This window comes from Macaca thibetana, chromosome 6 (genome assembly GCF_024542745.1).
Source record: "Macaca thibetana thibetana isolate TM-01 chromosome 6, ASM2454274v1, whole genome shotgun sequence".
Taxonomy (NCBI): domain Eukaryota; kingdom Metazoa; phylum Chordata; class Mammalia; order Primates; family Cercopithecidae; genus Macaca; species Macaca thibetana.
Window position 1 is genome coordinate 78745082 of NC_065583.1, and position 22915 is coordinate 78767996.

The 22915-nt window shown below is 36.2% G+C and overlaps 1 protein-coding gene across 18 annotated transcripts in view; it reads right to left on the reverse strand.

The window, feature by feature from the left end:
• The window catches only part of PAM (peptidylglycine alpha-amidating monooxygenase), a 283361-nt gene that overhangs the window by 200504 nt on the left and 59942 nt on the right, over nucleotides 1–22915 (reverse strand). The window lies entirely within an intron of this gene.

Sequence of the window (22915 nt, forward strand, 5' to 3'; positions counted from 1 at the left end):
TATAAACCTCAGAGCTGTTACCCATTCAGTGTAGGCTATTTTGAGGGCCAGGCATGAAAATATATGTAAGAATGCCTTGAAAACTACGAAATGCTATATACATGCAAGATTCATATTATTATTATTATTACCAGACATGACTAAAAATTGTGAAACATGTAATTTACTTTTCCTTCCCTTCCATGTAAGATTTGAACCACAAGGGGAAAAGAATTCAGACTGAAAAATCAACAGAAAGGACCTCTTTGTACTTGGTCTCTACATACAATATATGCAGCATTAAATGCACAGTAGGTAGGTAGACACCATCTTTGTGTCCAGGTTACTGTAACTGCCTCCTGACTCATCCCCCTGATTTGCCATTGGTAACTTACAATCTGTTCTCAACACACAGCAATCAAAAGGCCCTACAGAACCTACCTTTCCACCCTTATCCCATCCCAGGGATCTCTTCCCTCCACCCTTCCCTTCCTGGTAGTTCTCACAGCACAATGGCCTCCTTTACTTTTCACAGGCAAGCTCCTACTTCAGCATCTTTGCACTTGCTGTTTCCTCTGCCAAGAACATGCTCACCCAATGTATCCATGTGGCTTTCTCTCTTACTGCCCTTCAGATCTTTGCTCAACTGTCACTTTCTCAGTGAATCTTCCTTGATCTCATTATTTAAAAGTGTAACCCTTCCCCAAGCTCCTGGCATCCCAACTCCCCTTCTATTGCTCTAAAGTATTGAGTCCCATTACAATATGACTTGTTTTTCTTATCACTTTAATTTCTGACTGAACACTCTATGAGAGGAGGGATTTTTATATGTTTTGTTGACTTCTCTGTACCACCAGTACCTAGCACAGTGCCTGAAATATAGAAGATCATAAACAAATATTTGTTAAATTAATCGATATACAACTCTGGCATGGACAAGCTACCTATGAACTATAATATTATAAACTCTGTTGAGTTCTGTACTCAAGCTCAAGTTAAATTTTCTGAAAAGAAGGGGGAAAGATTACACACAATGAGGAACAATAGTATGATTTTTCTTTTTTTAAAAAATCACAAGACAAAATAAACAAAAACATGACTATCAGTAAACTGGCATTAAATTCAGGCAAGTTCCAACATATTCATAAAACCTTTTATGTGACCAAATATCAATGGAGGATTAAAGAACACATTTTGAACCCATCTTTGATTGAAATTTTAAAATCCAAAAAATTAAATCAATTATATATGCCTTTGATTCTCCTCTATATGAAATCAAGATTACCACTAAAACAAGAATAAGATTCTAATATCTCTCCATTTTGCTTCCACAAACACATAATGTTTGTGTATTGGCCATTACACTCTAACAGCTTATTGGAAAATCAAAAATAGCCCAATGTAGGATCTCTTCTCAGAAAATGTGGCTGCCTGAGGACAGGGGTAAGGAATGCAACATTGTCCTCTTTGGTAATTCTGGAATCCATGTATTGGAACGTGAAGAAACTAAGTCTCTAGCTGTCTTTCAAGTATTTGTGAGGATGGACCAAATACTTTTTTAAAATGCCGATTTTTTTTCTAAGAAATTAAAAACTTACAAACAAGATCTGCCAAAAAGATTATTTTTACATTAACTGTTTCAGGATTATGCTTATTGAGCCCTGGGGTCAAACACACTTTTATGCCATTTTATGTCAATGTCCACATCGAAATAGAAAAGTGGAGCTGTCATTTACATGGAATCTGATCCCCGCAACGTGTTCTTTCCCTTCCACGTTATTCTGTAGTCCTGATGACCTTCATGTAATATATTTTATATTTTAACTGTTTCCTGTATATCCTTATTGTTTCTAAAAAGAGACCCTTGAAACCAGGAATCTTCAATTAATAAAGACTCCATTTAAGGAGGATGAATCACTGTTTATAGCATCATCCAAGAAAAATAAACAAAAATATTTATAAATAACAAAGCAGAGCTCAGGCACTGACACAACATTATCGGCCGTGACCTCTAAATTTCCCCAACCAATAGAAGGTAAACAGGAAGAACTACTGGCAAAGATATGATGTGCACAAAATTTGCCCTTAGGGTCCTCAGTTTCTCATTTATTCACTTTTTCTCTCTTTTCAGTTGTACTATGTATTGCTATTTTGTTTTTATATTAATTGAGATTTTCAGGCATTGACTAAATGTCAGGCAAATTGCTCAATCTTTACACATTTTCCTTTTAATCTTTCTAATAATACAGTTCATGAACAGTATTATCTCCATTTTACAGATAAGAAAACACTGGTCTAAGTGAAGTCAAACACTCTTGATTTTAATTGGTTCAAGGTGACAGAAAGTCTCTAAGAAAAGATTTCAAACCAGGACTGTCTGCTTCAAAGCCTGTGCTCCTAGTCACTTAGCTGTTCTGCTCTCTTATTTCATCCAGCATTGGTTCTGTGCACAGGTTGTGTGGTTTATTACATTTCATGTGAATACGTTTCCTGGGACTTATTCCTCCAACTAGTTCTTTCAGGAAAGTTATATATATTATTGCAAAATAACGGGCAGTACAGCAATCCCTGCTTTTCTGAGGTTTCACCTTCTGAGTTTCAATTACTCATAGTACAGCACAATAAGATACTTAGCGAGAGGTGCCATATTCACATAACTTTTATTATAGTATATTGTTATAATTGTTCTATTTTATTATTAGTTATTGTTGCTAATCTTATACATTCCCAATTTATAAATTAAACTTTATCATAGGTATGTATTTGTAGGGAAAAACATAACATATTTAGGAGTCAGCTCTATTATGGTTCCAGGCATCTAGTGGGGTGTCTTGGAAGGTATCTTCTGTGGATAAGGGGGAACTACTGTATATAGGAATCAAAGAAAATAGGGATATTAATTGGGAGGAAGTGGACATGCATGCCCCCTGAAACTACAATGACCAGCTTGGCTTTGTCACAGTTATGGGTACGATCAATGTCAAATCTGCCTTAAAAGGATACTAGCTCCAATAATATTATAGTATTCGTTTCATTAAAACAGGAATCACTGTGCGACCCCAAATAATTGACACTGCTTAGATACAAAGTATGACTCAAATACCATGACACACTTAAAAGTTTGGCCACTTGTAATCATAATTTGGACATTTCTGAATTTTCAGATTCTGAAGAACCATTGCACAGTAGAAGTGAAGGGAATGGCTCTGAGACAATCCTTAAAGGCTGGATTTCAATGGAAGGTAAAACTTTGATACCACTAGTTACTAAGTCAGTAAGGTGAAAACATGAGTGTGGCATAGGAAAGATGAATGACTGATGTAGTACATGTATGAGACAGGGGCAGAGGGGCGGCGGGGGAGAGAGAGAGAGAGAGATTAGTTCCCATAAAAAATGATAATACTGTAACAGAATGCCATAACATTTACCTAGTATCTTAACATGCTTCAAAAATTGTACCACATTGGCCGGGCGCGAAGCCTGTAATCCCAGACTTTGGGAGAGAGGGCGGATTAGGTCAGGAGATCCCATAAAAAAGTGAAACCCCGTCTCTAATAAAAATACAAAAACTGTAAGGCGCAGAACTGCCATGGCGTGAACCCGGGACATTGCAGTGAGCTGAGATCCGGCCACTGCATCCAGCCTGGGTGAACATGCTTCAAAAAAAAAAAAAAAAAAAAAAAAAAAAAAAAAAAAAAAAATTGTACCACATTAGCATAGTAGTAAATTTTTTTCTAGTCAAAGTGAATACTGTATGGAGACAGAGTAATCATCATTGTTAGAAATTTACTGTGTGGCCAGGCGCGGTGGCTCAAGCCTGTAATCCCAGCAGTTTGGGAGGCCGAGGTGGGCGGATCACGAGGTCAGGAGATCGAGACCATCCTGGATAACACGGTGAAACCCGTCTCTACTAAAAATACAAAAAACTAGCCGGGCGAGGTGGCGGGCGCCTGTAGTCCCAGCTACTCAGGAGGCTGAGGCAGGAGAATGGCGTGAACCCGGGAGGCGGAGCTTGCAGTGAGCTGAGATCCGGCCACTGCACTCCGGCCTGGGCGACAGAGCAAGACTCCGTCTCAAAAAAAAAAAAAAGAAATTTACTGTGTGCCAACGATGTTAGCCAGGGAAATATACAAACTACACCAACCGGGCTTTAAAAACTACATGAAATATAGCTATATTATTCCTAACATCATGACACAAACAGTTACTCTCAGTTATTGATAAACATATTTATATTTCACACACATGGATATATGCATGTTTTGGCAGTTACCTATAAATAATTCAAGCTAATTCCTCAAAGATTTAATCTATGTAAAGATGTGTCCTTAAAAAAGCCGATGGCATACTTTGTAAAAAAAAAAAAAAAAAAGGGGGGGGCTCAATAATGAAGGGTCACACTTAAAAGATATGCATATGAAGCTACATTTCTCTTTCACACATTTTTTCTATGTTTTCAAAGTTGAATAATAAGGATGATATTTTTAACAAGATAATTTTTACTTTCTTTGCATATAATAAAAATGTCAAAAGTCTTAATTTTTCATGCCTACATAATGGATTACAAGGTTATAAAAATGTATTCATGTAACGGTTTCCATGAACATTATAATAAAATGACTAGGAAAAAATGAAAGTGAGACTAGAAATCAAAAGAACCAGGTTCTAGTCCAGGCTGTGCCAAAAACTAACTACTTGACTTTGATTTTATTGAAGAATGTCAAATTTATGGCCTCCAAGTGACCAAAATCCCCACTGAACAAAGCTGAAATAGAGATTAAAACTTATCTGTTTTTGGGTTAGTAACTACTACAAACTTCATATCCTGACTATTACTTGAGAGAGCTGGTTTGTGGTTTCTGAGCTACCTTGCAACACAGATTATCAGATAACAAAACAAAACAAAACAAAACAACAACAATCCAAAATTCAGTCAGAAGTCTAATGTTCCTATCACATTTGTGAGACTTGTTTAGGCCAACATGCTTAATTTGCCAACATGCTTAATTTGCCAAGTACAGAATTCTTCATTAATAGAAGACAAACATTATTCTGCAATCTAGACAGCATACCAGGGCAAATAGGCATGGGCCACATTCTTGGCAACTTGGGGATTTGATGGTGTTAAATCACATGTTAAGGTGTTAATTGGCTATTGGCTAAAATGATTTAAATGCTCCTTATGAAAGGGAATCTGATTTCTAATATCAAACCTCCTTGAAAGACCTCCACCACTCCAGCTTAATACCCAGAACTTCCTAGAATATCTTCTCATTAAAGGAACTGAGCTGAGGGTGTAGTAAGAGGAGAATCATTGAGAAGAATGAACAACCAGTTATGAGTTCTATATTGAAAATACCTATAAAAAGCTCAATAACCAATGATAAAGGTACTCAACGATACATTTCAGTGGTGAGGTGCCCTGCCCTGTATAAAGTAGTGAGATTCAGTACAGTGATGAAATAAGCCACAATCTAGCAGATACCATAGTTCTGTAGAAAAGTCTAATCAACGGGTAGAAACCATCCCCCTTAATGACTTCAATCTTCCTGCAGTGAAAGACAAAGAAAAAAAACAATTATGCTACTCTTAAATGAGAAAATGGGGATGCGATGCAGGTATAGATATAAACATTTCTAGGTAATATTCATTGGTGATTAATCAGAATGAATGCCAGCCTTGCAACCAGTTGTCACACCAGTGCATGGCAGCTGCACATAAGCCCCAGTACAGACAGAAATATTTACCTAGAGCAGGTAGACCCTGCAAAAAAATCTACGTGTTGCTAGATCTGTGTAATATTGACCCTCCTACCTGGTATGACTCTAGGGCCCAGAAAATAAATTATGTATTCTTTCTAGATTCTGAAATTTTTTAAAGGTCATATACAGAGGCAGTTTGTATAAATTTGATAAAAGGTATCGGCAGAATTCTCAGACTCCAAGATCTGTATAATATTGACCCATCAATCTGGTATGATTCTAAAGGCCCAGAAAGATAAACTAAGTATTATTTCTAGATTCTGAGATTTTTTAAGATAATATACAGAGACAATTTGTATAAAGTTGATAAAAGGTATTTGCAGAATTATTTCTCACAAATACAATTTTCTAACCACAAAAAAACTCCCATTTGCGGCTGCATGAGATGGCTCACGCCTGTAATCCCAGCACTTTGGGAGGCCGAGGTGGGCGGATCACGAGGTCAGGAGATCGAGACCATCCTGGATAACACGGTGAAACCCGTCTCTACTAAAAATACCAAAAATTAGCTGGGCGTGGTGGCGGGCGCCTGTAGTCCCAGCTACTCGGGAGGCTGAGGCAGGAGAATGGCGTGAACCCAGGAGGCAGAGCTTGCAGTGAGCCGAGATCGCGCCACTGTACTCCAGTCTGGGCGACAGAGAGAGACTCCGTCTCAACAACAAAAAACAAAAACAAACAAACAAAAACCTCCCATTTGCTCATCTTCAGCTCTCTTATTTAAAGACTACATACTAAATATCCAAAAAAAAGTAGTTATTTATATGAACATATTTTCAAACTTTAGCTACTTTATTATAACCATTTAAAATTGGTGTACCCAGAAAACGTTTTGTACATATGACTTTCAGTCAAAATTTAGAGGACCCAACCTCTATCCCAAGGGTTGCATCTTTATGTTAATAATCATTTACTGAGAAGGCTGTATCTTTATGTTAATGACCATTTACTGAGTGTTTAGCAAGTGCTAAGCTCTTTGAATTGTTATGTATCTTTAAGTCTTTAAAATAACCCTACGACTGTAGTCCCAGCTACCTGGGAGGCTGAGGTGAGGATTGCTCTAGTGCAAGAATTTGAGACCAGCCTAGGGAATATAGTAAGACTCTGTCTCAAAAAAGAAAAATAAACCCTGAGGTAGGAATTTCTTATGCAAATGCAATTGATTAAGTCATATATATTTTCAGCCTAGGCTGAGAGCTGTATTCTACTACTTTGGAGATTATATAGTTTCATCTGTTTTGTAAAATAAAAAGTAAACCAAGCCAACAACCAACTCTTACCAAGGCCACAGCTACATTAGCTCTAATCCTAAATCTCCTGAAACTAGGCCTCATAATTCCTAAGCCTCATAAAATTTAGAAAGCTTGGCCATCATGAAACTTAAACCCCAGATGGCCACGGATAGCCCCCCGATGTTCCCAGAACCCAAACAGAAAGACAATTCCAGGAAATAGCCTCATGGGGTCCCACCCTGATAGCCTCATGAGGTCCCACCCTGATAACCTCATGGGGTCCCACCCTGACTCAATGTCCCCGATGTTCCCGGAATCAGCAATTCCAGGAAAGAACCTCCTAAGGTCCCGCCCCAACCAATCAGAACAAGATACCTTGCTCAGGCCATAGACAGACCCAATTACCACGCGCCTAAAGCTTTGTTTGAATTTCGCGCCCTAAGCTGTGTTTGAACTTGTGTTTGCCTATATAAACAACCTGTAACAAGCACTCGGGGTCCCAGGGCCAACTTAGAGCTTGGGACCCTAGCGCGCTAGTAATAAACAACTCTCTGCTGTGAATCTCGTGTCGGTGATCCTTCGCGGCGACCCCTGCCCAGGAGGGAATCGACAGTTCGGTTCCAACACTCCTACATTGACATTTACATTTCTATCTGCCATGAACTATGAAACTAAACTTTATTGGGCACCTTCTACATGCCAGAGACTGTTAGTTGCAATGCAATTTCATGTAACCCTCACTACTGCCCTAGATGTATATTATTAGCCCCATTTTATAGATTAGAGAAGCAAGAGAGGGTAAGTAACCTACACTAGGCCAATCAGAGCACAGCAGTTAAGGGCTCTGATGCTGTAGCTAGTGTTCCCTAGAGCACACCACGTGGTCCTTTTCACACAGACACAGCCAATATTCAGAGTTAGGACCAGAAGCCATCAAGATGAGGTAAATGTATAGTCAATATAGTATATCCAAGAACAGGACATGAATATAACTTTTTTTTTTTTTTTTTGAGACAGAGTCTCACCCTGTCACCTAGGCTGGAGTGCAGCAGCAAGATCTCAGGCTCATTGCAACCTCTACCTTCTAAGCTCAATCAATCCTCCCACCTCAGCCTCCTGAGAAGCTGGGACCACAGATGCACACCACCACACTTGGCTATTTTTTTTCTTTTGTATTTGTAGTAGACAGAGGGTCTCGCTATGTTGCCCAGTCTGGTCTTGAACTCCAGAGCTCAAGCAATCCGCTGGCCTCTGCCTCCCAAAGTGCTGAGATGATAGGCATCAGCCACCGTGCACGGCCATGAATGGAACATTTAAGAAACAATTGAGAATAGTTTCAAAAGGAAAAATTAAAATAAATATCAGATAGTTTTACACTACATTAACATTTGTTTTTATGTAAATTACTCAGTGAAGTCCAAAAGTGATTTTTTAATGCTAAAATCATAGTAAGCCTCAAAAGATATTGTAATTTTTATTTTACATTCCACTGGAATCCTAGCTATTAAAAATTACGCTTCATGAAAACAGACTTGGTATATTTCAAATTTATAGACATTTTCTTAAAGTAAGAATATTGTTTATAATATTCAATAATCATTTGTATTATGAGGATAAAATTTAAAATAGAAGAAAATATTAGAATATATCAGGAAGGTGCGTAAAAAATTTACTAAAATGTTATCTTGTTTTATTTTCCTAGGATCATAATGGCTCAGCATATGTATATGGGTTGACTATCCTTTATCCAAAATGCTTGGGATCAGAAGGGTTTCAGGGTTTGGATTTTTTTTTGGATTTTGTAATATGTTCCATTATATTTAGTTGCCCATCACTAATCTGAAAATCTGAAATCAGAAATGCTCCTCCTTTGAGCCGTCAGTACTCAAAAAGTTTAACATTTTGGAAGATTTCAGATTTCCGGATTAGGAATGCTCAATGTATATTGTCCATCCAGGGAAACAGAGCTGACTCACAGAAAGAGGATAGCAAAGAGAAGAACCACAAACAGTTCTTGACTTTTATTCCTTTAATACTTAATTCCAAACAAACTAACTTGTTCAGAAGGTTTTTAAATATCAACAAATATACTTAAACTGGAAATATTTCTTAGCATTCTTTTCTTTAAAAGTACTAAAAATTAAGGGTACTACAGGGAAAATTTGTCTTATAAAAGCATCTATATGTATTCTAAATTTAGGTGACTCATCACATTCCTTCAATAATATCATTGAAAAGTAAAGATGGGGAGCAGCTAATTTGTACTTCCTCAAGACTGAATACTTCCTGTTAAAGTCTTTGAACTTCCTAACCTAGCAGACAGAGAGAGGTCTGAGGTCTACATTTTCCATTCCAAGAGTGGCAGTTACATTGTAAGACCTGTCAAGGAGCATAAGATTACTAGCTACAACATTCAGAAACAAATTTGTATCCTTAAGGAATGCAGTTACAACACAGTGCTAATCCCATTACCCGAGGAAAGGTTTGCAGCTGACTCTCTAAATGGATTGTAAGAGGTAGGGGATCTCTGGTGCCTCTCAAATACCTTCTCTAGATAGGGCACCAGCAGCTTTTAGTGTCCTCGAATGTTTTTTCCTCTCAAAATTTAAAAAAATCTACCCTATGTCTACAAAGTCTTACAAGGTCCTTGGTTGTTTTATACCAAATCCACCAACAAAACAAATTCTATTTAAATTGTTATTAGCGATGGCAAATTACAAACAATGAAAGGACCCTAGATATCCATTTCTACTCAAGTCCCTCGAATCATAAAGCTCAAAAAGTACACACAGAGCAAACACTATCTGTTTAGGGAGAAAATGTCTCATTCCACATAAATTCATAGATTAAAAGTTATTTACAAGAAAGTATATGGAGTAACAAATTTTCAAATAAAAATAAATACTGAAGTTTTAAGTAAGTTCAAAAAATAAAATTTTATTATAACATTTTAAATCTCTAGATAACATTAAATACATTGGTAAAGATTTAGTAAAAATAGTAATAGTAACTAAGATTTGAACTCATACTTTGTTGACAATCAGTTTGCATACACCGTATTCTTATTATCCTCATTTTAAAGTTGTGAAAAATAAGGCTTTATTTTGTTAAGTAATGTATCCAAAGCTGGAAAATGGTAGAGTTAGAAATAAAACCCAGGTTTTACACAGCACAAGTCAGTTTCATGAACAATCTCATTTATTTCTCATAATACTCTAACTCTAGAAAGCAGTATTATTTTCTTTTTCTTTTTTTTTTTTTTTTTTTTAGAGATGGGGTATCGATCTGTTGGCCAGGCTGGAGTGCAGTGGTACAATCATAGCTCACTTGTAGCCTTTAACTTCTGGGCTCAAGCAATCCTACTGTCTCAGTCTCTCAAGTAGCTAGACTAGAGGTACATGCCACCAAACCTGGCTGTTTTTCATTTTTGTAGAGATAGAATCTCACTATGTTGTCCAGGATTGTAGTAGTATTTTCATGACTCTTATTCTCTATATTGAAACTGAGGATCAAAGAGGTTCCATGACTTGGCCAAGTTCGCACAACCTGTACTCCTGGAGCTTGAACTCCAGGTCCGTTTCTCACGACTCCACATTAAATGAAAGCGTCGCATGTTGACATTAAAATCTGGCATTTGATATTTGATCTTATACATACGCAAACAGTAAGCAACTGGGTTCCTTCTAAGATTACCTTTGCTTCTCTTCTGAGTTTATTCTCCTGGACTATTAAGAATATATTTGATTTGGACAATATTTAATTTCTCACCAAAGACCAATGTTTTAGTTTTAGATTGAAAGCTAGCAATGTTGAAGTAAAGGTATTACAGAATCTAAAACCACCTGGATGGATCTAGAGAGATCCATTATCAAAGTTTTCTTTGAAGCTCTGAAAGAAAACGTTTTATTTTTAAAATAAAAATATTAGCCATTTAATTTGTATATTTGAAAATGACTTAAATTAGATTTTTCCTTTTCTGTTAACTTACACAAGAGGCTGAAATGTTGCAGGTCAGGAGCCTACAAGGGTACCATAACATCAGTGCTCAGGTAAGAAAGGTGCTTTCTCCTTAGCTATTCAGTTTCTTGGATCTTAGGAAGCCAGCACAAGTCTGTCATCAATACCTGTGTCAGCGGTGGGTTATTTCCCACTTCCTGACCATTTCAAAATCTTGCAGCGTCTCTAAAGCCTAATTTGGCATCTACACATAGGTTTTTAGATCTGGCAATAATATGCTAACTATGTGGTTTATAATATATAAAAGTTTATTTAGAGTGAGTCCTTATTCTAGAAAATTTACATTTCCAGAGCTTGTGAATTTTTTAAGTGATTTGTTTCTATGTCCGTAAAACTAATTAGGAAACACTGTCACCTGTATTTAATATTGCTTTGAAATCTCATTTTTCTCACTTAAAGCAACATTTAGCATGTATTGAGCAGGCAGCATAAAAACTTTCACAAATAGAGTGGTTATAGCAAAACAGAGTAATATGAGTAACAGGAAAAGTAACCAGATGCCAGCTATCACAGTTATACATGGTAACAATTAATTATACTCAGCTTTTTAATCACTATCAAATAAATTGCAAGTGTTGGGAAAATATTTAAAGACAAAAACTTGGAGATCCTGCATTTGGTATAAGGAAGTTTAAATACAAAATGACTATCCCAGTGACTATTACATATTACACCTTCCATTTGTACAAAGAATGACTAAGATAAAGCAATGTAGCTATAAAGTTTTGGCTGATTTCATAACATTGTATTCTTCATAGGTTTATTAAAATGTGAGATGAACAAATATTACAGATTTAGAAATGTTCTCAGAACCCTCCTTGCCATGGAATTTAGTTCCGTATACTATGCTCATGAACACTTGCCTCTTATTTTCTTAAAGATTTATGAATCACATAGTCTCGAACTCAACAGTCTTTTTCTTGCAATAGGTCTTCTTCCAGATGCAGCATTAAGCAAGGTTTTGAATTAAGGATCAATAGCATCTTTAATGCTGCTTCCCTAAACCATCTGCTAGTTTTGTAGGGCTTTAATAAACCAAATGTCATCTTACATGTTTCCATTTCTGCTTTTCTTTAAAACAATAATAAATAAGCTGAATTAATGTTTAATAAACACACAAAGAAAAGATTACATAATGAAACTTTAAGTATTTTTCTCCTAAACGAAGAAGAGGGCAGAACTGGTGTCTTTTTCATGGTCAGGGTCTATTTGAGACACAGTTAGTTCCCTTTGTGTGACTTGCATGTAACAAGTTCAGACTCTGCTCTATGAAGTGTACATGAGAACAGGACTATGAAAAGTTCACTTATGAGTATAGATTATAAGTGTTTACAGTACATAAACTCAGGACTACTGGAGTTCAGAGCTTAATTCCAGGTCATGTTTCAGTTTCTTTCTTAATGCCCACTCTTAGAAGAAAACACCCACAGAATAAAAGAAGATCCATAACTCTCATTTCTAGTTAAGTATGTTCTAAGATTACTTGGTTTTAATTGCTCACTCTGATTGTAGTTTGACATCTGTTCCAGTGTTCCTTTCAGGAATCAAGTCACAGATGTAGGAAAGTCTGAATCACCCAGTTATTCAGTCTTTCATGTCTAATTATTTCCCACACCAAAGTTATATGTGATGGTCACATACTTGAACTACTTTAAGGAGAAAAAACTTTTAAGCTTTGATTTTTTTAAAAGTAGGGGTTTACCATTAATTTTTACTTATTTTTTTTAAAGTTCTTCCCTAAAGTTTAGCAAAATTTTTATAGTAACTTATGACTCTATTTCAACTCAGTGTTGTTACGTAAACATTGTGATTTTACTCTGTTCTGTAACAACTTTTGATAGTATTCAAACTCTCAGCTTTGGTGACAAAATATACAAACATGAGGAATCTAATTCTGAAGTGTTAGCTAAACTCTCAGACTAAGACAAGGGGATTCAGGCTCCCTCAGTCCAGTGCACTTTCTACTATCATGGTTGAAGACCAGATATTTAGTTTTCCACATCCCACTCAACACCTAGCTCAGCTTCTCAGAAATCTTTTTCAACTGGGGGAAAAAAACGAAATAAAACTTCTTTTCCACAAAAGGAGTGCTTGTCCTCACTTTGTTTCTTGGTTGCACATCAGTCCTTTAGACTGGCCATAGAGGGTGGGGGAGGGCCACGGACTGGGATAAGCGGGGAGGAATCCAGGTGGGCACATATAGCAGGAGTCCGTGTATGGGTCAAGATGAGTGTGTGCCAGGGCAGGTGCCTCTGCTCTACAAAGTCGGCTTCCTCACCCAGGATCTCCCAATGATAATTTCTCTTCTCATCCCTCTTTCCTCCATTTGATTTAATTGCTCTTTCTAAGGGTATATCTTCTCATTTTTCCCTGCTGCCCCTTCCTCGGGTTTAATCCTGGGGAGGCATTACTCTTCACATTTAGGGCAGTTCTGGGAACTGGGTCTATTTTAATAACACCAGAGTATAGCAGGACCTCAAATAATGTTTCTTTCAACTTCATTTCATTGTAAGGTTGAGGAGGAAAAAAAAAAAAAATCAATTCCTGCCTAGGGCACTGTCTGTGTGGAGTTTGAACATTGTCCTCATGTCTATGTGAGTTTTCTCAGGTACTCTGGTTTCCTCCCACATTCCAAAGCTGTGCATGTTAGATAAACTGGTTTGGCTAAATGGTCTCGCTTGGAATTAGCAGGAGCGTGCGTGTGTGTGTGTGCGCTTGTCGGTGGGATGCCATCCTGTCCAGGGTGGGTTCCTGCCTTGTACCCTGAGATGCCAGGATGGGCGTTGGCCACCTGTGACTCTAAATTAGAATAAGCAAGCTGGAAAATAAATAGATGAATGAGCAAATGAATACAAATCATTGTCAAACAAAAATGTGTAAAGTAGATGATAATCATACAAATGTACAACGATAAATGATGCAATATGAAAGTGCTCAGAGGGTCTGCCATATTGGTTATTATTTGGCTTTGATCTGTGTGGTAGTAGGAGCTGTGCCTGACAATTTTCTTTTTGAAGACATTTATCCCTGGATTTAACCCATCACCATTACAACTATCATCACTGACTGAATCCCCCCAAAATTGGGTAAATAATTATCTTACTTGTTTGTATTAGTCTTCCTTAAACGTATGTATAACTCACACTTATTTCAATGTTTAGTCTGAGAAGCATTTTAGGTTTTTATTTAGAAGTTTGATATCGTTTTTGTGACCAGAAATATGCAGTAGAAACTTAACTTTAATTCGCTTATGGTAAAATTGGTTTCATTATATGTTATTTCACTTAAAGTAACAGTTTTTCCAAGAACCTATGGGGATCTACTGTATGGTAATCTGGAGTCAGTCAGTCCAAGTAATCCCAATCTCTCTACTGGATTAACTGGGCCATTTTAGGCAGTTTCTTCATTGCAAAATAAGGTAATTATAATGTACTTTCTTCATAGGTTTGCTGTGAGAGTAAAATGAAAAGGTGCTTAGAAAAGTGTCTGACACACAGTAGGTACTCAATAAATGTTGGTTATTAACCAAATGACATTTAATAAAGTTCTCTGGAGAGTCATATTATATGTATAATCATAATAAGGGGTATTTGTGCAAGTGGGTATTTGTAAATGTAAACTATATAGAAAATGTCAACACAAAATAAAACTGGCCCAGAAAGAAATAGTTTGGGAAGGAAGACAGCACCAGTTGGAGAAAGAGGACTTGAGAAAGTCTGTGTTCAGGTGTTCGTAGACATACCTCTGAATTGGGACTCTTCTCCTTTCTCTGAACTTCCACTTTCTTCATAACACTTATTTCAATCCTTCACATCAAAATTATCCTCATTCTTTCTCTCATGAGCAAGTAAGCTCCTCAGGATAAATGGCTTTTATATAAGCTAAAATGTCTCTTAAATAAAGTTAAAACTCTTCTTTCTCCCTTCCCATCTCCAATCCTTACCTTGAAAAATTCCAAGCTTGAATAGAGGTGATTATACAGGCAAACAAAATGAAAATCTAATTCAGAGTTTATCTTTAAAGGTATAGAAGATGATAAATTTCTATATATTCACATTATGTTGCTTTACTTCTGTTGGTTAATCTTTAAAGGTACTGAAGATGATAAAATTCTATATATTCACACTATGTTCCTTCTTTCCTCTTAGTTGATCTTGAAAGGTATAGAAGATGATAAATTTCTATATATTCACACTATGTTCCTTCTTTTCTGTTGGTTCATCTTGAAAGGTTTAGAAGATAATAAATTTCTATGTATTCACACTGTGTTCCTTCTTTCCAGTTGGTTCATCTTGAAAGGCATAGAAGATGATAAATTTCTATATATTCACACTGTGTTCCTTCTTTTCTGTTGGCTCATCTTGAAAGGTTTAGAAGATGATAAATTTCTATATATTCACACTGTGTTCCTTCTTTCCTCTTAGTTGATCTTGAAAGGTATAGAAGATGATAAATTTCTATATATTCACACTATGTTCCTTCTTTTCTGTTGGTTCATCTTGAAAGGTTTAGAAGATAATAAATTTCTATATATTCACACTGTGTTCCTTCTTTCCTGTTGCTTCATCTTGAAAGGTATAGAAGATGATAAATTTTTATATATTCACACTGTGTTCCTTCTTTTCTGTTGGTTCATCTTGAAAGGTATAGAAGATGATAAATTTCTATATATTCACACTGTGTTCCTTCTTTTCTGTTGGCTCACCTCCAAAACTCATCTTCTCACTCTAGCTGTGAAGTGATTAGCTTTACCAATCCAATCCTCAAATTCTTACCCAAGTCCAAGTCACTCTTGCCCTTTCTTGTGAGTGGGTTTCCACGGGAACCATAGCAATGAGTGTATTCCAGACTTCTTCAGAATGTTCGTAAATTTAATTCCTTTATTCTTTGTTCTAACATTCTGCGGAATAAACTTTAATTCACTCCGTTTTTCCCATAAGTACTACATAGCATGTTTTCATCTTGTCAATTATAATTACTTATCCATGTGGATGGGGAAGGAAGAATTCAAACCAGTTTTTCATTATTATTTCATTATATACAGAATACATGTTATTCCTCACTAATCTAGACTATATGTTTGTACAAGTACCATATATTACAAAATGTTTCTAGGACAATGAAATAATTATCTTTTTCTTCTTCTTAAAAATAACATTTTTCCTGTGCTTCCAATATCTTAAATGTATCTTTTTCTACATAATTATCAACCCACATTCACTTATCCGCATTAAAATTGGGTGAGCATAAATTTCTATCCATTTCTTATCGTGACATCCAAGAAGTACCATTTATCATAATCTAACAGTCATAAAAATTTTAAAATGAGCATATTCTCTTGAAACTATTTTAATGTTAGGCTTAAGAGTCAGCATATTGAAGTATTTCCATTTGTAAGTAGCTCTTGCATGAATGGTTCAACACACAGGACCCTGATTTGAAATCATCTCTAACAATCTCACTAAAAACAAAATGCCCCATCAGCTCTATTTATTTAGAAACTTTAACTTTTCCAAGATGTGGTGATTTTATGCTATGTTCTAAATATGTTAATTGGAGAAAAGGAGTCATGAATTTTTTAAAAAACACATTTCTTAATAAACATTTCATTAAATTGCAAACTAACAGTCATAAAAATATACTCTTTTTTCAAAAATTATTTGATGGCTTCAGCTAACGGAATATACTCTATTTAAAGTATCAAGTGATGACGGGGAAATTCTACTGCGACCACCCTCTCTAGGCAGACTGAAGGCAGATGGTGCTGATGTGTTCAGCAGAGAGGAGTGTTGATCACAGAGTGTCTGCCAATCAAACACTTGGGAAAGAAATGAGCTCCATCTGTGTTTTAATTATGATAGCATAACCATCCAGGGTAACTGCCAGAACTGCACATTTTCAGAGTACGAGACATACCATGTACTTTCTTTCGTAAATGAAAGGAGAAATCCCTATATATAGTACTGGCCAAAAAACAAAAATATGAGCACTGTTGATTAAGAACAAAATCTGTGGTAAGTATGACTGTCCTCTCAAAAATATTTCTATTTTACTGCAGTGCAATGGTTTACATTGTTTCTTTTAAGGCAATGCTAATGTCTGTGAAAGAATTAAAGTGAAGAGGCAATACCTGAAAAATAAAATATTATACACAAATATTTTGGATATCTAAGAGTCACCCTACTAAAATTCAATAAGGTGAGAAAATTTACAAATTTATAAATATATATATAAATATATAAATGCAAATTTATATTATTATATGTATATTTGTGAATATGTTCATATGATCATACCAGCACTTTCAAAACTTTTCTAGCAAGTGACACCCTGCTCATTTTCTCCAAAATAATGGTAGGTTGTTTCATTGTTGTTCTATTTTGCTTTTCTGTTTGCTATTATTCTCATAAATGAATTTATTCTAGAACTCACCATTTTCATCACTGTGTGAACAGAAAATGTGCAAGCACAGTTATAACATAAGGTTTGCACTTCCACTCTGGAGGGTTTCAGGATCTGTTTGACTGCAAAGTGCAAGGAAGCTTCAAAGAATATAAGGAGAGATTAAAGAGAAACAGCTCTCCTTTGTCCTTCTATTTTGTATCCTCCCATTCTCAGTTATTCTCTTTCACCCTCTCACTACCATCGAATATTTTGGCATCAAGAATTAAAGAGCAAATTCAGAGATTCATATCAATCTCAAGTTTGTTATGCTTTTAAGTTTAAGAAGAGGTATGTGTGCACAAATATAATGAAAAGATTTCCAAACTCTAAATGTGCATTCATAACAAAAGAAATTGATTCATTTAAGAAGCATTTATCAAGTGCTTATTACATATTGAGATTTGGAACATTAAAGTAAATAAAGATGACACCTGCCCTGAAGGATCTGAGTCTAGCACATAACTGAACGTAAAAAAAGGCCACACATACATATAACAAGACCTTGCATGACTGGTGGCACAAAGGAGGGGAGAAGTCATCTTGCTGGGGCTTGGGGAGACCCTCCTTATCAGAGAGAGAAGTAGGCTTTCTCTGGAACACATGAGGCAGAGGGAAGGGCACACTGGACAAAGGAACTCCTGAGCAAAGACACTTGACAGGTCATGAGGCTTCCTCACGCCTACTCATTTCTTGGGAATGGTGATCCACAGTGTCATATGCCACCAAGAAGTCACTGGGATAAGGTCTGTAAAGGGCAGAATAGGTTTAACCATTTGACAGTTACATAGCTGGTATGCTACCTTTTCCTTTTATTTTTTTCCAACTGTTAATTTTCATAAGACTAGAGGCCACATCTCACAATTGTTTTTGAAAGGAACTGTGTGTTCTCTATGTAACAGGTTATTTACTAGGCTAACTTACTAAATTTGGAGTAGAATATAATTCATTATACTCTTTGTTATGTTGCTACATTGAATCAAGTGAATAAAGCAAAACCTCCTGCCCTTATGCAACTTATGTTCTGGTGGAGAAAAGCAGAAAATAAATGTAATTAATAAGAAAACGATATGTTATGTTAGATTTGATAAGTGCTAAGACTATTTTTTTAAAAGCAAGAAAAAGAGTTAGGGGTTATTGGGAGCAGTCGGGCAGGGAAAGGCCATAATTGTAAATAGATCTTTTCTTTTTTAGAAAAAACAAGTTGAGGTAGGTTTTCGGTAAAGGTTTTACAAAGAAGAAAAGACCTGAAAGAGGCGACTGCAGAGGCCCTGCAGATACCTGGAGGAACTGCACTCCAGGAAGGGGGAGGAGCAATTAAAAAGGCCCAACCTAGAAACATGTTTGGCTTGTGATAGGGAGAAATAAAGTCAAAAGGTAGACAGAGACCAGCTTTCCAAGGTGTGGTTTCTGAGGACTTGGTTTACTAAAAAATAAGATGAGAAGCCTCTGGAGCGTTTTGAGAAGAGGAGAGACATGATCGGATACATGTTTTGGAAGAATCACTGTGGCCACTCTATTGACATTAGACCGCAGGAGTCAGGAGACAAGTTAAAGGACTGTTACAAAAATCTAAGCAAGAACTAACGATAGTGCCATCTAATAAAAATATCATGTGAACCATACATTTAATTTTTAATTTTCTGATAGTAATTTTGCTTTTTTCAAAAGCAAAAAGGCAAAAATGAAACCACTTTTAAAAATATATCACATTTAACTTAATATAACCAAAATATTATTTCAGTAAGTAATCAATATAAAAATTATTAATAAAATATTGTACCTTCTTTTTCCAAATACATCTTTGAAATCTGGTGTGTATTCACATTTGGAGCATATTTTAATTGGGACTAGCCATATTTAATTACTTAACAGCCACATGTAGCAAGTGGCTACCATACTGAGATAGTACAAAACTAGAGTGATGAAGTATTTCTTTTTATTTTTAAATTTTAATTATAAAAGTAAGTCAAGGGTAGCAATCTAACGTTGAACAAGGGATTAGTTAATAAATTGTGGTACAACTAAGTAACTACTAAAAGCTAGGTTTCAAATAATATTTAAGAGTATATAAAACATGTTCACAGTAAATGAGGGAAAAAGAGGAAGAAAACAGCATACACAGTATGATCTCATGAGTGAGAGTAAGAAATAAACATGCATCCCCATAGGAGCCTGGACAAATACATACCAACATGTTAATATTGATGATTTCTGCGATAACTGAGATAGGAAACAGAAAGAGCAAGTTTGGTAGAGGGAAATGGTCAGGAGTTTGGGACATATTATTTGTAGGATGATTATTAGATACCCCAAGCATAAATATATTGTCTAGAGCTCATGAGACAGGTTCAAATCAGCAATATGAATTTGAAAACTGTCAGCATACAGATGGAATTTAAAGCCATGAGACTTTAATAAGAGAATAAGATCATGAAGAGAGTGGGTGTTAATAGAGAAGAAAGTAGGACTAAACTTTAGGATACTCCAACTTTTAGAGTCAGGAAGATGATGAGCAAATGAGACTGGAAAGAACAGTGAGTTAGGGTGAAGGAAAACCAGATGAAAGTGGCACTTTCTGGAGTACAGAAAAACTACCTGTCCCAAACGATGCTGAAAAGTCAAGTCAGAAGAGGACAGAGCACTGACCACTCTCTTGACCTGAAGCCACCCGTGATCCTAAAGTGAGTGGCTTTGAAGGACAGAAGGGTTCTCAAAAGTGGGTTCAAGAGCTACCAAGAGAAAAAGAAATGGAAACAACATGCCCAGACTGTACTTGAGCAGTTTTGCTATGAAGGGGAACAAAGAAACAGGGCATTTGTACCACTGTGGCATCATAGTCCTCGTGTTCTCATCTTCTCTCTCCTCCTATAATGTAAGTTCCTTGAGGCAGAGAATGCCTTAATTCTCTGAGCCCAATACTGCTTTTGTGGCAAAGAATTAAAATGTGTGTCCAGTGGTAAAACAGTAATTTTACACAGGCTGGCAGATGACTTAAACTATTGGATTAACATGAGAGTTAAACTCATGATTCAGATCATCAATAACATAAAACCTCAACTCAGAGTAAACACCTCTGAAAAATAACTGCAATCCAATAATTACCGGCTGTCAGGAGGCATAAGTATAAATTTCTGGATGACTCACTGAAACCTTTCATCAAGAATGATCTTTTTCTTTTTTCCAGATCCCAAGTTTAAAAACCTCTAAACCCAACATTTCTTTGACATTATTGAAAAGATGAAAAAATCCCAAATACTGAAACTTTAGACTTGATAGCCAGTGCAATATCTGCTATGATACAAAAATATATAGGCTGCAAACCAACTCTATAAAGGAGATTGTTATAATGAAAATTACAATGACTAGAAAAATCAGTTGCTCTTCCAACTTTCAACACTTTACTAAGTTTGGACAAATGCCAGCTTATTGCTTCTGTACAACCAGTCTTTCAACAATGGTTCAGCCTAATCAGAAAATCCTCATGTTATCTAGAGTTAGGAGGTAACTCTAGATAACAATCAAGTCAGATATACACTGATTTGGGGCATAAGAACAACTTCCTCTTTAGGTTTCATTTAGGAAGTACAAGTTATTTCTACATAGGGACTTCATTTTAAAAGTTAAGCAAGAGAGATGGAGAAGTGGGGGCCAGAGGATGGGCAGGATACTGGAATAGCTACAGTGATGTCAAATAAATGTAAGTAAGGTTTAGGGGTGTTTAAACTTGGATTCTAGCTAGTTGAAAAGGATAAACTAGTAATTTAATGCAGAAAGTTCAATGTGTAAATATAGTAATCTATTTTATTCACCATAAAATGCCTGATAAAACACTCAAAAACATTCTGCTGCTGCTTTACCTCCTCCTATTGCCCTAACACAATTCCAAAATCCCAACACAATCTCGGCGCTCTGTTTCAGTTCCCTTTCTCCTGGTTTCTATCTTTACTTTCTTCGCTCTATAACCAACAATGTCCTTTCCTTCTGCCCACTCTCTCCTTTATTTTACCTACCTTCTCCCCAACAGAAGGAAATACTGTTAACTGTAGAAGCAAGGATCTGTAGTGGGGAAATGATGGGGAGGCCCCAGTGTGTACCATGGTGTTTTACACTCAGTGAGGGTGTAATAAATAGGAGTTGGTTGTTTAAAATACAAGTTATAGGGAGACTAAAGGAAGATAGAGGAACAAAAGTAAAGAGAAGGACTAGGTTTGAAAGAGCTCATTGTAAAGTAACTGTGTGTATGGGGTGTGTGTGTGTGCATGCGTGCTGCACACACAGGTTTGCATAAGAAAGAGGGGAAAACACTTCCTATCATAAAAGAACACAAAAGAAAGATATGTGAGTTTTACAGTCAGGCAAGTGGGACGGGGATTGGGAAAGCATAGGACAGAGATAAAAAGCTTAATGGAATAACTGCAGATCTGCCAAAATACAGCAATTTAGAATTTTAAGAAAAACATACTCTTTCACTGAACGCAAATAAAATGAATTTATTAAATCCCAACTGCAATCTGCTGCTTGGCAAAATTTACCATGAAAATAAAACAATAATATTATTAAGTAATAAGAAATTTATCCCCTATATACATATAAGTATATATGTATATATAAATATATGTATATATAAATATGTCTATAAATATATGTGTCTATAAATATATGTGTCTATAAATATATGTATATAGAGACAGAGAGAGAGAGATGCTTTCAGCTTAAACTACTTGAGATCTGAGGTCACACTGTCCTTTGATTAATTCAGAATTGTACTTAGTGCACCATCACACACGTGAGGGCATTCAATAGCAATTACTTGGATTGTATTCTGATGGAAGAAGACAGAACTGACCTTTGGCAATAAGGTAAACAATGCCACCTGACTCTTGTACTCCAATAATACAATTGGCAAATCATATTCCTCTGTCATTTTCTCTGCTGAGACTCTTGGGAAGTTTTGAACTTAAATTGCAGCATAAATTTCTTATTGGAAGGTTTGAATATATTAAAATCTTTTAATTAGTGAGCTCATTTCCTTGCTTATAAATATTAAAGGCAACCTGATGATCTCCAGTTGCCGCCCCCTCATGCACCCTTGGCATAAAAGAAAAGCACATTGGAATAGTTCTATTTCTAAGCATTTACTGGGGCTACATCCAGGAACCAGTCTCCTACCCCTACCACAGACTCCTTAATTTTTGTAAAACCATCTACGACAGACAGTAAGCAACAGGTATGAGGCACAGTCCTCTCTAAGCTTTTTAACCCGGCTAGTCCCCAGTGCACTGCGGGTCATCCCCCACAGAAGATGGGTAACATCTGTTCCTATGGCTTCATGCCCTTTAAGGTATTGCTGCTTAACCTTTTTTCTCCCTATTTGCCCCAGGTCACAAGATTTTGCCTGCAGAAAGAGTACCCTTTATTTCCATTAATCCTCACTCCAAAGCAGACTGTTTGAGAGGAGTTAATGGAAAAATTGTTCCAGTTATA